Source organism: Triturus cristatus, chromosome 1_2, assembly GCF_964204655.1.
Source record: "Triturus cristatus chromosome 1_2, aTriCri1.1, whole genome shotgun sequence".
Taxonomy (NCBI): Eukaryota; Metazoa; Chordata; class Amphibia; order Caudata; family Salamandridae; genus Triturus; species Triturus cristatus.
The window spans coordinates 816,475,944-816,488,117 of NC_140580.1; positions in this window are offsets into that span (position 1 = coordinate 816,475,944).

The window sequence follows — 12,174 nt, forward strand, 5'->3', positions numbered from 1 at the left end:
CCATTTGGCGGCCTGAAAAGCCACTGTTTGCACTTCCAAAACTACTTTCACTTTCGCCTGCCACACGGCCGCGCTTTGAAGTGTGATCGCGATTGCGATCACTTACATTTCGCGGGCGCTTTGATGTTTTCAGTGAGCCACGCGGCCACTGAGGACATCAAAGCGCCCGTGAACACCATTTGCCACCCCCTTCCTGCTTGTTCTGTGAGTAGTAGTATTCTTCTAAAAGTGTGTTTGCAAAGTTTCTTACCCACTATTTGTATTTTCTGTAAAGTAAAAAGCACTTTCTGGAGGAATGACCGTTGCAGCTTCCCGCTCTGCGTGTAAGAAGCAGTGAAACTATTCCTTACACAACTTGGGAAGCAGTAGAAACCAGTGCCAAACAGCGAAACATACGGTTTGCATTTGCCTTTAATCCTCACTAGCAGCCATGGAAATATTTCCGTCTAATTTTATATGGCGTGGATATTACAACCACAGAATCATGTTGCCTACCAACACAAAACACCCTGTCACGAGAGACGGGATGAGCTGGCCTCATTTTAATATAAAAAAATAATAAATACTCGGAGGGCCCAGAATTCAAACAAAATGGGACAGCCAGAGTTAGTTAGCTTTTTACAAAGTTTAATAGACAACATATGAGCTGTATTCCTGTAAATTCTCATGGAGCACAGACTTTTGTTGCCAGTGCAGTCAACTACCGGATAATGGCGCTTGTTTGCCTCAAACTCACTTATTTTGTCATTCTGCTTACACTTATGCCTGTATTTCTGGCTGTTTTCAAAGTAGCTTTGCGGGGTCTGACCTTTACAACTTCCCGAAACTGAAGGGCACGCCCACATTCATTTACGAGAGGGCTTGCGTGTGGTGTCGCCTGAAGGTTGCAGGCCTCTGGGATGTTTTCTTCCCTGGGTTTATGGTGTTCTGTTACCAAATTAGATTTTTGGTTTTGAACTTCCTTACCAGGGTCGGGTAGTAGATGTTTGTGGAATTAAAATTGAGAGTGTGTGTTTTTAGGTATGGCTGGGGTCTGATTTACTCTTATTTGTGCTGACCAACACAAGTCAAGTCTTACCACGGAAGCATCCGGTTCGCCCAAAGAAACACACTGTGGTCGATTTTTTCACTTAAGGATACTAACATGTCGAACTCCTCCCACACTGGTTGGTGTAAGTGCAGTGTGCATCCACTAGAGTGTCAACAGTGGCAGGGTGTTTGTTAGTCCAGCTCTTTTGCATTTATTTTTGCCCCTTTAGTAATAACAAGCATTGGCATAGCCAATAGGTCTCGCTTTTGGGACCTTATAAGTATTTAAATGTGCACCTGGATTAGCTGTAACATCTTGTTTATTTTCTGCAAGGCTTTCCACCCCTTTCCCACTTCCTGCTGACTCCGTGCTCCTTCCTTTTTTTTCTCATTCTAAATCCATTTTTCCCTTCACTGACCACTTCCCTCGATTTCACCTCCCTCTTCCCGCCTGTTATATCCTGTCTCCTCCCATCTCTCTTTGTCCTCTAGTTTTTGACCCACCCATTCCTAAAAAAATCAAAATAGCATACATCATTTTTTGCTCCTATGACTGCGGATAGCTTCTTTTGTTCAAGAATAACGATGCCTTTTTTTGCATAGCGCCTGCTGTATTGAGCGGGCCCTGCAATGGAGCTCAGAGAGGTTCTAAAAGCAGAATGTTTATTTCCGGAAGACAATTAAACGCGGTGATTCGATATATAATTTTATAAGATATTTTATAGTATTGCAGTGTTTAGCTGCAACATGTACCATAATGTAGACAAAACAAAGCAGCATCTTTAAAGTGCGTATAAGTCCTGTAAACGTCATTTATTTCGGCGGGCACTTATCACTTTGGCTTCGTTTCATCTTGTGGAAATGAAATTCCCGTGGTGCATCTTGCACTATTGGGTCTGGTCATTATTTCCTCCTAATCCAGGAGTTTATGAAAATATCCACTGTTCAGTTGCACTTGTCGGCGCAGTGTTGTTGCTTCGTAGCACTATAAGCAACATATGCTGTATTTACTCAACCGGATCGTTCTAATGCTCCTGTCCGTCAAATGAGCGAAAATCCGGTTCCAATTTCAGCAGCAGACGCACCAACCCACAGAGCTTTCCTCACCATTAATGTTTTCTTACCAAGTTTAACGAAACAAGGGCCGGGTTGGAAAAATGCGCCGATTTCGAGGAGCCATTTAAAAGGGAAATTACGGGGTCTTGGGGAATGGCTCACGCCCTGAGGGTGGTGTCGCCACGAGAGCTATGCCGGGAATGTCGCTGGGTTGTGACTTCATGTGAGAAAAGAGCAGGTAATAAAATGCAAATGCGGTCTTGATAAGACAAGCAAGTGAACACCTGGCCCTGCCTAATAAACGAGCATTTTTTTATTCACAGGAATGACACATTTTATAATTAGAAACCAGGGCCTGCATTCTTTACCTGGGACAGACGCAGATCGCAGCTCCCCCTAAATGTCGCCCCAGTTCCCTGTCTCCAGCCCCAACACACTTTCATGGAGGAAACATTTTTGGAAGGGGGCGGGGAGGGGCTCTGAAATCACACTGCTTATTAGTAAAAGAGGTCACCTTCCGCTGTTTGCCTTCCTGTAGTGTGAGTCCCACATCTTACTCTGTGAGTAGTTCTGCGTTACTCCAGGCTCGGTCCCTTTGCACGGGTGCAAAGTGGTGCAAATGGCGGTGTCAATCAACTTTTGCAGAAAAAAAGTTTTGTGTGGTGTTGCAAAGTCAACACAAACACTCCACAAAACTGCTTCAGCTCACCTGGAACCAAGCACCTGTTAATATATGCAAAGTGGATGTAAAGTTGCGTAAACTCTGCAAACGCCCTAAGATTCCACACGAGGCTAGATCGACTTAAGTGGAATGACCTAGCTTTGTATGGAATGCCTGCACTAGTTGAAAGCAGAGTCAAACAATAGGCAAAAAGAAATCTGCACGAGTTATTACAACTAATGCCTGTGAAAAAATAACATACCATTGGATATAACCATAGGCCCTTGCCTGCGCATATAAATATGCACGGGAGGGTGCCCCTCATGTTTAAATTGCCTTGGCACCACGCTGCAGAAATAGCGTTTTGTCTGGGTGAACATGAATGATGTCATCATTAGCGAGCAACTCTCGGTAAATATGGTGCTGCAATTTTACCCCAAGGCAGGGCCACTGGCATGATGCAATTCTGCGGCCATGGCTTTTTTTCGAGTAATTATGGATTTTCCGCTCTTGCCACATAATCCATCTGCTGCGTGAACTTCATATTTTAACCCCCAAATATTGTTCCTAACACAAACCTATAAAAAGTTACTTAAAAGGTCACAACATGTTCCACCTCGGTCTCTCCTCACCCTCCACCTCCGTCTCTCCTCACCCTCCACCTGTCTCTCCTCACCCTCCACCTCCTCACCCTCCACGTCTCTCCTAACCCTCCACGCGTCTCTCCTCACCCTCCACGCGTCTCTCCTCACCCTCCACACGTGTCTCTCCTCACCCTCCACACGTGTCTCTCCTCACCCTCCACACATGTCTCTCCTCACCCTCCACGTGTCTCTCCTCACCCTCCACGTGTCTCTCCTCACCCTTCACACGTCTTTCCTCACCCTCCACACGTCTTTCCTCACCCTCCACACGTCTCTCCTCACCCTCCACACGTGTCTCTCCTCACCCTCCACACGTCTCTCTCCTCATCCTCCACACGTGTCTCTGCTCACCCTCCACACGTGTCTCTGCTCACCCTCCACACGTGTCTCTGCTCACCCTCCACAGGTGTCTCTGCTCACCCTCCACACGTCTTTCCTCACCCTCCACACGTCTCTCCTCACCCTCCACACGTCTCTCTCCTCACCCTCCACCTCACCCTCCACACGTGTCTCCTCACCCTCTGTGTCTCTCCTCACCCTCCATGTCTCTCCTCACCCTCCGTGTCTCTCCTCACCCTCCACGTGTCTCTCCTCACCCTCCACGTCTCCCTCACCCTTCACGTGTCTCTCCTCACCCTCCACACGTCTCTCCTCACCCTCCACATGTGTCTCTCCTCACCCTCCACACGTGTCTCTCCTCACCCTCCACACGTGTCTCTCCTCACCCTCCACACGTGTCTCTCCTCACCCTCCACACGTGTCTCCTCACCCTCCGCCTCACCCTCCACATGTGTCTCCTCCTCACCCTCCACAGGTGTCTCCTCCTCACGCTCCACAGGTGTCTCTCCTCACCCTCCACACGTGTCTCTCCTCACCCTCCACACGTGTCTCTCCTCACCCTCCACACGTGTCTCTCCTCACCCTCCACACGTGTCTCTCCTCACCCTTCACACGTGTCTCTCCTCACCCTCCACACGTGTCTCTCCTCACCCTCCACACGTGTCTCCTCACCCTCCTCCTCACCCTCCACATGTGTCTCCTCCTCACCCTCCACATGTGTCTCCTCCTCACCCTCCACATGTGTCTCCTCCTCACGCTCCACAGGTGTCTCTCCTCACCCTCCACACGTGTCTCTCCTCACCCTCCACACGTGTCTCTCCTCACCCTCCACACGTGTCTCTCCTCACCCTCCACGTGTCTCTCCTCACCCTCCACGTGTCTCTCCTCACCCTCCACGTGTCACTGCTGCACGCCACACACTGCTGCACGCCTCACACTGCTGCACGCCTCACACTGCTGCACGCCACACACTGCTGCATGCCGCTGCACGCCACACACTGCTGCACGCCTCACACTGCTGCATGCCACACACTGCCGCACACTGCTGCACGCCGCACACTGCTGCACGCCGCACACTGCTGCACGCCACACACTGCTACACGAAACATTGCTGCACGCCACGCACTGCTGCACGGCACACACTGATGCAACCGGCACACTGTTGCACACTGCTGCAGTACTCACTGCTGCATGCTGCACGACACTGCTGCATGCAGCACACTGCTGCACGCAGCACACTGCTGCATGCTGCTGCACGCCACACTGCTGCACGCCGCACACTGCTGCACGCAGCACACTGCTGCACGCCGCACGTCACAGTGCTGCATGCCTCACACTGCTACACAAAACACTGCTTCACGCCGCACACTGCTGCACGCCGCACACTGCTGCACGCGGCACACTGCTGCACTCCACACACTGCTTTTATGCGAGTTTATGCTACTGACATTGTAAATGACAATGCCTTTTATTTGTTTTAAAACCAAAACATAAATAAAAGGCATTGTAATTTTACAATGCCAATAGCTCAAACTCTTATAAATGCGAGACCTATTGCATTGCAAATGCTTGTTTATTATTACTACAGCAGGCAGGACGACGCAAGCAGCCGGGACAATGGCGGCCGCTCGTTCTAACATTGGTGCGTTAATAGCTCTGAATGGTCCGTGTAAAAATGGGAGGTAGGTTGGAGTATTTTTAGAAAAGGTATATCTGTTAAATGAATAGCTGTAAAAGTTCTCATTTATTGTCAGATCGTCACTGTGCAAGGTTTTGGCTGTCTCTTCTAGGTTTTTTTTACCTTGACGCTGTCTTAGACGTGTGGATAACGTACTTCCCTTTTTTACATTATACAGGTAGATGAAGTAGTGCTACGTTTGTAAACTTATAGTTTACTGCTTGCCCAATCCAGCTTGGCCGCTCCTGACTCCGTTATGAGATCAGGCAGGGTGAGCAATGGCACTGCACTACCTAGAGTTGGTTTCCAATCTCACAACTATTTAAATGACGGGGAGAGAGCCGAAAGCTGAACTGAGCTCATCACTTGAGAACAATCGGCCAGCTGTTTCTGCGCTGGACCTCAGAGGTTGGGCGGAAGTCTGGCGCTACCATCTCATGCAGTGCGTGAGGTGCAGGACAAAAGCTGTGTCTGTGCTGTGTGGTATCATTGCAGAAGGAGAGGTGAGCGAAGCGCCGGGTTCTGCGTTTGAAGTTATTTGGTCCTCGCTTGTCGAGTGCCATTGCTGCCTCCTGTGCCTTGCTTGCATAGTCTGGCCTCTAGATGTTGGTACTAGGGTTTCATTACGTGTGGGTGCTTGAGCACCACCGGGCGAGCCAATACGTCTTTCGCCTCTCTTATCTCTCTAGTGCTCGTTTCTCCCTGTGGCCTTCTCTCGGAGATTTGGCGCATGCTTCGTGGCAGTGAGCATTGCTATCCTAAAATTGCGGTCTCTTTCATCCTCTCTCCGTTACTGATATGTTTAATGTTACCATTAAACAGCAGATCTTAATGTTATCAGATGCGCACTTCCACATATCATGTAAGTTTTCACTATTCACACATGTGATTATTGTATGCTCAAAGGGTTACACATTTAGCTCAGTGTATGGGTTCTTTTGTCAGTAGTCGATCTCTTGATTGCTTACAGTTCTCATTTCAGTCTCATTACGCGAGTTTGAGCTATTGGCATTGTAAATGACAATGCCTTTTACTTAAGTTTTGGTTTTTAAAACATGAATAAAAGGCATTGTCATTTACAATGCCAATAGCTTAAGCTCGTTTAAATGCGAGACCTGTTGCATTGCAAATGCTTGTTTCTTTTTTTGTGACCACTGTGATAGGCACAATGGAAGCAAACACAATAAAAATATGGATGATTCCATGTGCCCTGAAAGAAACTCCTAGAGTGTCAGGGCCATTGATATTTTGTTTTACAAACACAAACCCTCAGTTTGGGGTTTTTTAATGTGTTTCAAGAAAAAATGCTGACCATTGTGCCATGACATGGCGCCTAGTCAGGTTTACATTTTCACTGAAAGTGCTCCGAACATATCAGTGAGCGCACTTTTAGTGGCAATTCCCTGTTAGCAGAGAACTTTAAATACAGAGGGCTGGTGCCAGCAGAAGCAGGGCTTTTGCTGCCAGAGCAGCCTAGCCTGCCCGGGTCTAAAAATTACTGATTCTCTGGAAATATTTAATTAAAGTTGCCAAAATCGAGGAAATTTTGTGAGAACTTAACATTTTTGAGTGTTTATCAACCCAAAACAGTTTTAAAATTAGAGTAATCAATCACTCCAATGCCAAACAATATTAGATAACCCAATAATGCAGAAACTTAATGGACTCAATATGAAATGGTCATTTCTAGAGGTTAGCTCTAAAGGCCCGATTACGAGTCTGGCAGTCCATGGACCACCAGACTTGTGGGGGCTTGGCAGTGACGGTATCCCAACTGCCCTAATACAAGACGGGCAGTCGGACCGCCACAGTCCCGCTGCAGCTACAAGAGAACCGCCGTTCCATAGCAGTGTTGCGGCAGTGTAGAGGCATCTATATGCTTGACGGAACCGCTGTGGTCCCCCCAAGCATATTTGGAGTTTCTTCTGCCAGGGTTTTCATGGCGGGTCCTCCTCCATGAAAATCCGGCAGAGAGGAAACAAAGGGGGCTCAACAGGGCCCCAGGGTGCCTCTGCGCCCTATGGATGCAAACAGGAGGGCACAACATGTGCCCACCTGTGTGCATGCACACCAGTTCCTGTACAGCATGGACTGCAGCAGTCCATGCTGTGCAGCAACTGTTTCTGGCATTCCCATTGAGGTGCCCGTTATGTACCACTGTGGGAATGCCAAAAAAAGACCTCTAAACAATGAAGAAACTCCTAATTTGACGGCAGCCCAACCACGGCTTTGCCGGTGCAGCAGCGAGGCGGACCCGACGCCGCACCGCCAAATTCATAATCAGGCTCAAAGTGTTTTTACCCAAGGCCTTTAACGTTCATTCAAATTCTGAGAAAATATAAGAATGTTATGCAAGTAGATAATGAGAGCAGGCTATAAAAGGTCAAGGAAAACAGCATCTAGAAATCAAAGGTATGTGGGAAATTGCATATGCTCTCATTAAATTTAGAAAGTTCTGTGAAAATTTCGTGAAATGGCATAAAATTATGCTTTAAAAATAAATGTTGATTGCCAATATCTCGCATAACGTTTTTTACACTGGACCACATCAACTTATGTTTTCTGAACTTTTTGCTTGCTATGACTTAAGCCCTGATGAAGTTCTCGGTTGAGAATGAAACGCATTGGCTGAGCTTAATGTGTTATTAACACTTGGAGAATATTAACTGGAAATAAAGACTTTTCAAAATTACAAGAGTATCTTGGCCTTCTTTGCCTGGCGCACACCCATTTGCAGCTGCATCTTTCATGATCTGGAACACAGTGGCATCATGTAACAGCTGGTTCCGGGGTTTCAGTGTGCAGGAACTTTGAATTTGTGAAACTGATGTGAGGTGCAGAACCATTAGTCTGCCATTATAGTGTTGTTCTTTATATTGCCATTTTGTTTTTCATCACGTTAGATGTTTCCCCTCAGCGCTCTTCATGCAATTGAGGTATTTCTCCTCTAATACCTTCTTCTGGGTTGCTACTCTAGCTATTCATTGATAAGCTGGTGGTTTCTTCTGCCCCAGATACCTCTTTTATTCTAAACAAGGTTGTAATGTACAAACCTATATAATTCTCCTCACAATATTGCTGTTGTTTTTTAAATATTGCCACTGGACTCTGGAAGAGCTTTTTGAATAGGATATTTTTCGGACTCATTTGCTTGGTTTCATTCCTACATCTCTATTTTATTAGCTTTATATGAGCAAAATTAGGAAAGCCTTAACTTCAAATAAGGGTCATTCTGGTGCCACATCTGTCTCTAGCCTGTCTTCTTCTGCACCCTTCATGGAAGGTTCCTGCGTTACTATAGATATGGCTCAGTCTGGTCTTTCTTGGTCAGCAAAATCCTCCATTTTCTCACTGAAAAAACACTTCCATTCCTCAGCAAATGAAAGGCTTAAACAGGATCCTCCATCTACACCTAAATTGTCATCTCCTGTCTCCTTAGATGCTGTATTGGAGGAAATACAAGCTTTACGACCATTATTGAGGAAACAAACAGTTGTATTCAAACTCTCGATGACAAATGATCAAATGTTGAGACTAGAGTGTCTTTAGTTGAGCAGCAGGGCAGTGACTTATAAATTGCTACTCATAAAATTGCAACCTTGGAGAAAGGCATTCTATTGTTAAAGAAACATGCAGAGGATTTCAAAATAGGAATAGGTGCAATAATTTGAGTCTGTATGGTCTTTTGACAAGGATTGAAGGGGAAAATCCTGCCTCCTTTTTCACCTTTGAAATATAATTTAGATATGACCTTATTATCTATTAAGTTACTTTCAATTACTTCTGTAATAATATGGGTTGCTTGTTGGCGAGGAAGTGAGTTCTTCCAAAGAAATAAGTTCCAACATCCTGTCAGATCAAATGCACAATTTAAAAAATTTAAACTTAGGCTCAACCCGTGGTAACTCTGGCACAAAGCAGACAGACTTAACTAAGGAAAATTATTCAGCAACACTAAAACCGTCAAAACACAACACAACAATAAAAATCCTACAACCACTTTAAGTAATTTTTTTTTTAAATGTGTTAATAAAAATGACACTAAAACGACTAAAATCCAATTAGTGGGAATGAGTTAGGAATTTTTTAATTTTTAATTTTTAAGCCCATAAACACCAACAAAAAGTAAAGCACCAATCAGAAATCACTGTTTGTGGCTGACCTGGACCGAAGCATAATTTCAGGCCAACAGCGAGGGAGCAGAAGTCGGAAACACGAAGCAGGTGCTCACATTCAAATTTTTTACCTTCTAACCCAGTCTTCTAAATGGAACTCAAAATTCTACAACAGGACAAGGGTAAAGGCTGCATTCGTCAAAATCCACTCAAAGTCAGATAGGAACTGACCGAGGCCCCTCTGAAGCAGTTGTCTTTGGTGAGAAAAGCTCACAAGGGGAGAATTCAAATTTCACAGTCACCGAAGTCCTCTCATCAGGTAAATATGTTTCAGACCTTCTCTCATTCAAGATTTCTACTCAGGGCTTTATTGCGAGTCTGGCGGTCTGCGGACCGCCAGACTCACGGGGGCGCAGTGGTGGTCTTCCAACCGCCCCATTACAACCAGGGCAGTCGGGCCATCCTGGGACCACCGTAAACTCCAGAGATCAGAGATCAATTGCAGTTGTGCAGCGGTATTCAGGCCCGCAATATGCTTGCCGGGCCGCTGCCGCTCCACCAAGCATATTACAAGTTTCCTCATAGCCACACTTTTCATAGGGGTGCGACCACCATGAAAAGTGTGGAGGTGAGGAAACAAACAGTGCCCCACAGAGCCTCCTTGTGCCTCATACCATGTGGATGCACATAGGGGGGCACAACATGTGCCCCCCTGTGTGCATGCACACCAGTACCTGCACAGCATGCACTGCAGCAGTCCATGCCATGCAGGTACTGCCTTTGATGTTCCCATTGTGGTGCCTACTTCATAGGCACAGTTCTGGGAACGCCAAAGAACCGCTCCCCAGATAGGAGAAAACTCCTGATCTGGTGGGCAGTTCCTACATGGGTTTGGCAGTGCAGGAGCGGGGCAGTCACGCTCCTGCACCACCAAACACTTAATAGGCCCTCAGTCTATTTTCACGTCTCCACATAGGCAACAGACATCAAGTTCAGTCTTCTTCTGTTCTGCCACAGGTCCATAAAGTAGTCTGAGGACATGGTGAAAGGTACTATTTTTGTCAACTTCACTATCCAGTGGATGGGGGTGACTCCTTGAAACTCCCTGACCAATGGGCAAAAGGTTCTCTACAGAAAACCTTATCAGTTGTGAAGCACGTCATATATGCCTCTCTACAAACCATCCCACAGTGCCCCATTCTCAGTAAAATACAAGATTGCCCAATCTTTCTGCCCCTGAAGGAAACTTGTCGCACACCTAACAGTGTCTAGGGTAATGCGCAGTCTCCTCCAACTCAGCCACCCTAAACTGGTTGTGGGGTATGGTCCCTCCTCCACTGAGATTAAAACCAGGGGCCTGAAGTATACTAAGGATCAAACAATAGATTCCTCTATTCCCTCCTGGTTTCTCTTCTCATGAAACTAAACACCCTAGTCCTTCTCAAGTTAGTGAAGTTCTTGGACTCATCATAATTGCACTTCTTGTGTTAAGTTGGGTCACATTCCTCAACCAAGTCATCCTTCCAGGCCAAGTCATTCTCCGTGCTCTGAGAGCAGTATTTCACACTTAAATTAAACTAAAAAGTTAAATATGCTGATTGGGGATTGTCAAAATGTTGTTATATTGAAGCATTTCCCCTCCTGGGATTTGTGACATTCATTTGTTGCACTACTTTACTACTGTCAGAATGACCTCATAATTCATTGTTTTCTTCATCTTCTCTATGCTTTCAGACATAATCATCTAAAAAGATAGGCTAGTGAATGTTTATTCAATCAAATTGTTAAACCAGTAAAATTAATTTCATCATGAAAACAGGCATATAATTTAACTCCAATACTTTTTTGATTGTCTAATTTTACTATGTATTACAGTCATAGCGCAGTCCAACAATGACTTAGTAGCAGTACCTCAGTGTGCAGAGTTCAAAATCAGCAGCATCAAAATGTTGGGTGACTACACAAAAAGAGGTGCTGTCTCGCAACTCCCTTATAAGCATGTTGTATGCATTTGTGTATGTACATAGGAAGAGTCCTGACAAAGATGAAGGTGCATTAAGGTAAAATAATGCTAGTGAGAGATTCTTTGAAAGGCAAAAAGAGACCTCTGTGGTGCACGACACAACTTTGATTGAACTGCCTGTTGCTGTGTGACACTATGGCCCTCATTAAAATGGCGTTCAGACAAGTGCCTGACCGCCATCGTACCGGGCAGGTGTCCGACTGACTACATGTCGCCATGCAGGCGGTTGGAAAAGTGCTCTATTGCATTGCGGCTGCAGCACAAGTCAAAATGCAAAAGAGCAGTTTTCAAACATCCATGCACCGTGTGCCACCAGAAAAGCAGCATTTGGTTCCTCTGACCGATGCCTCCGACCGCCAGATCATAATCTGGTGGTCGGACCGCTGCTATGGATGTGGTGGGCTCAGCACTGAACACCCTTCATTGGCAGGTCCACCTACACTGCAATAAGGCCCTATGTTTATTAAGATGTAACTTCCAGTAAAATCTAAAACAGACATCATTGGCAACAAAACTGCGTTGGAGCTGCAGGAAAAAGAAGATAGACTCAAATTAAGGAAAGTGAGCTACATGAACACCATTGGGTGACAAGTGATGGCAGCAGTGAGGATGGGCAGCTTTGCATAAGT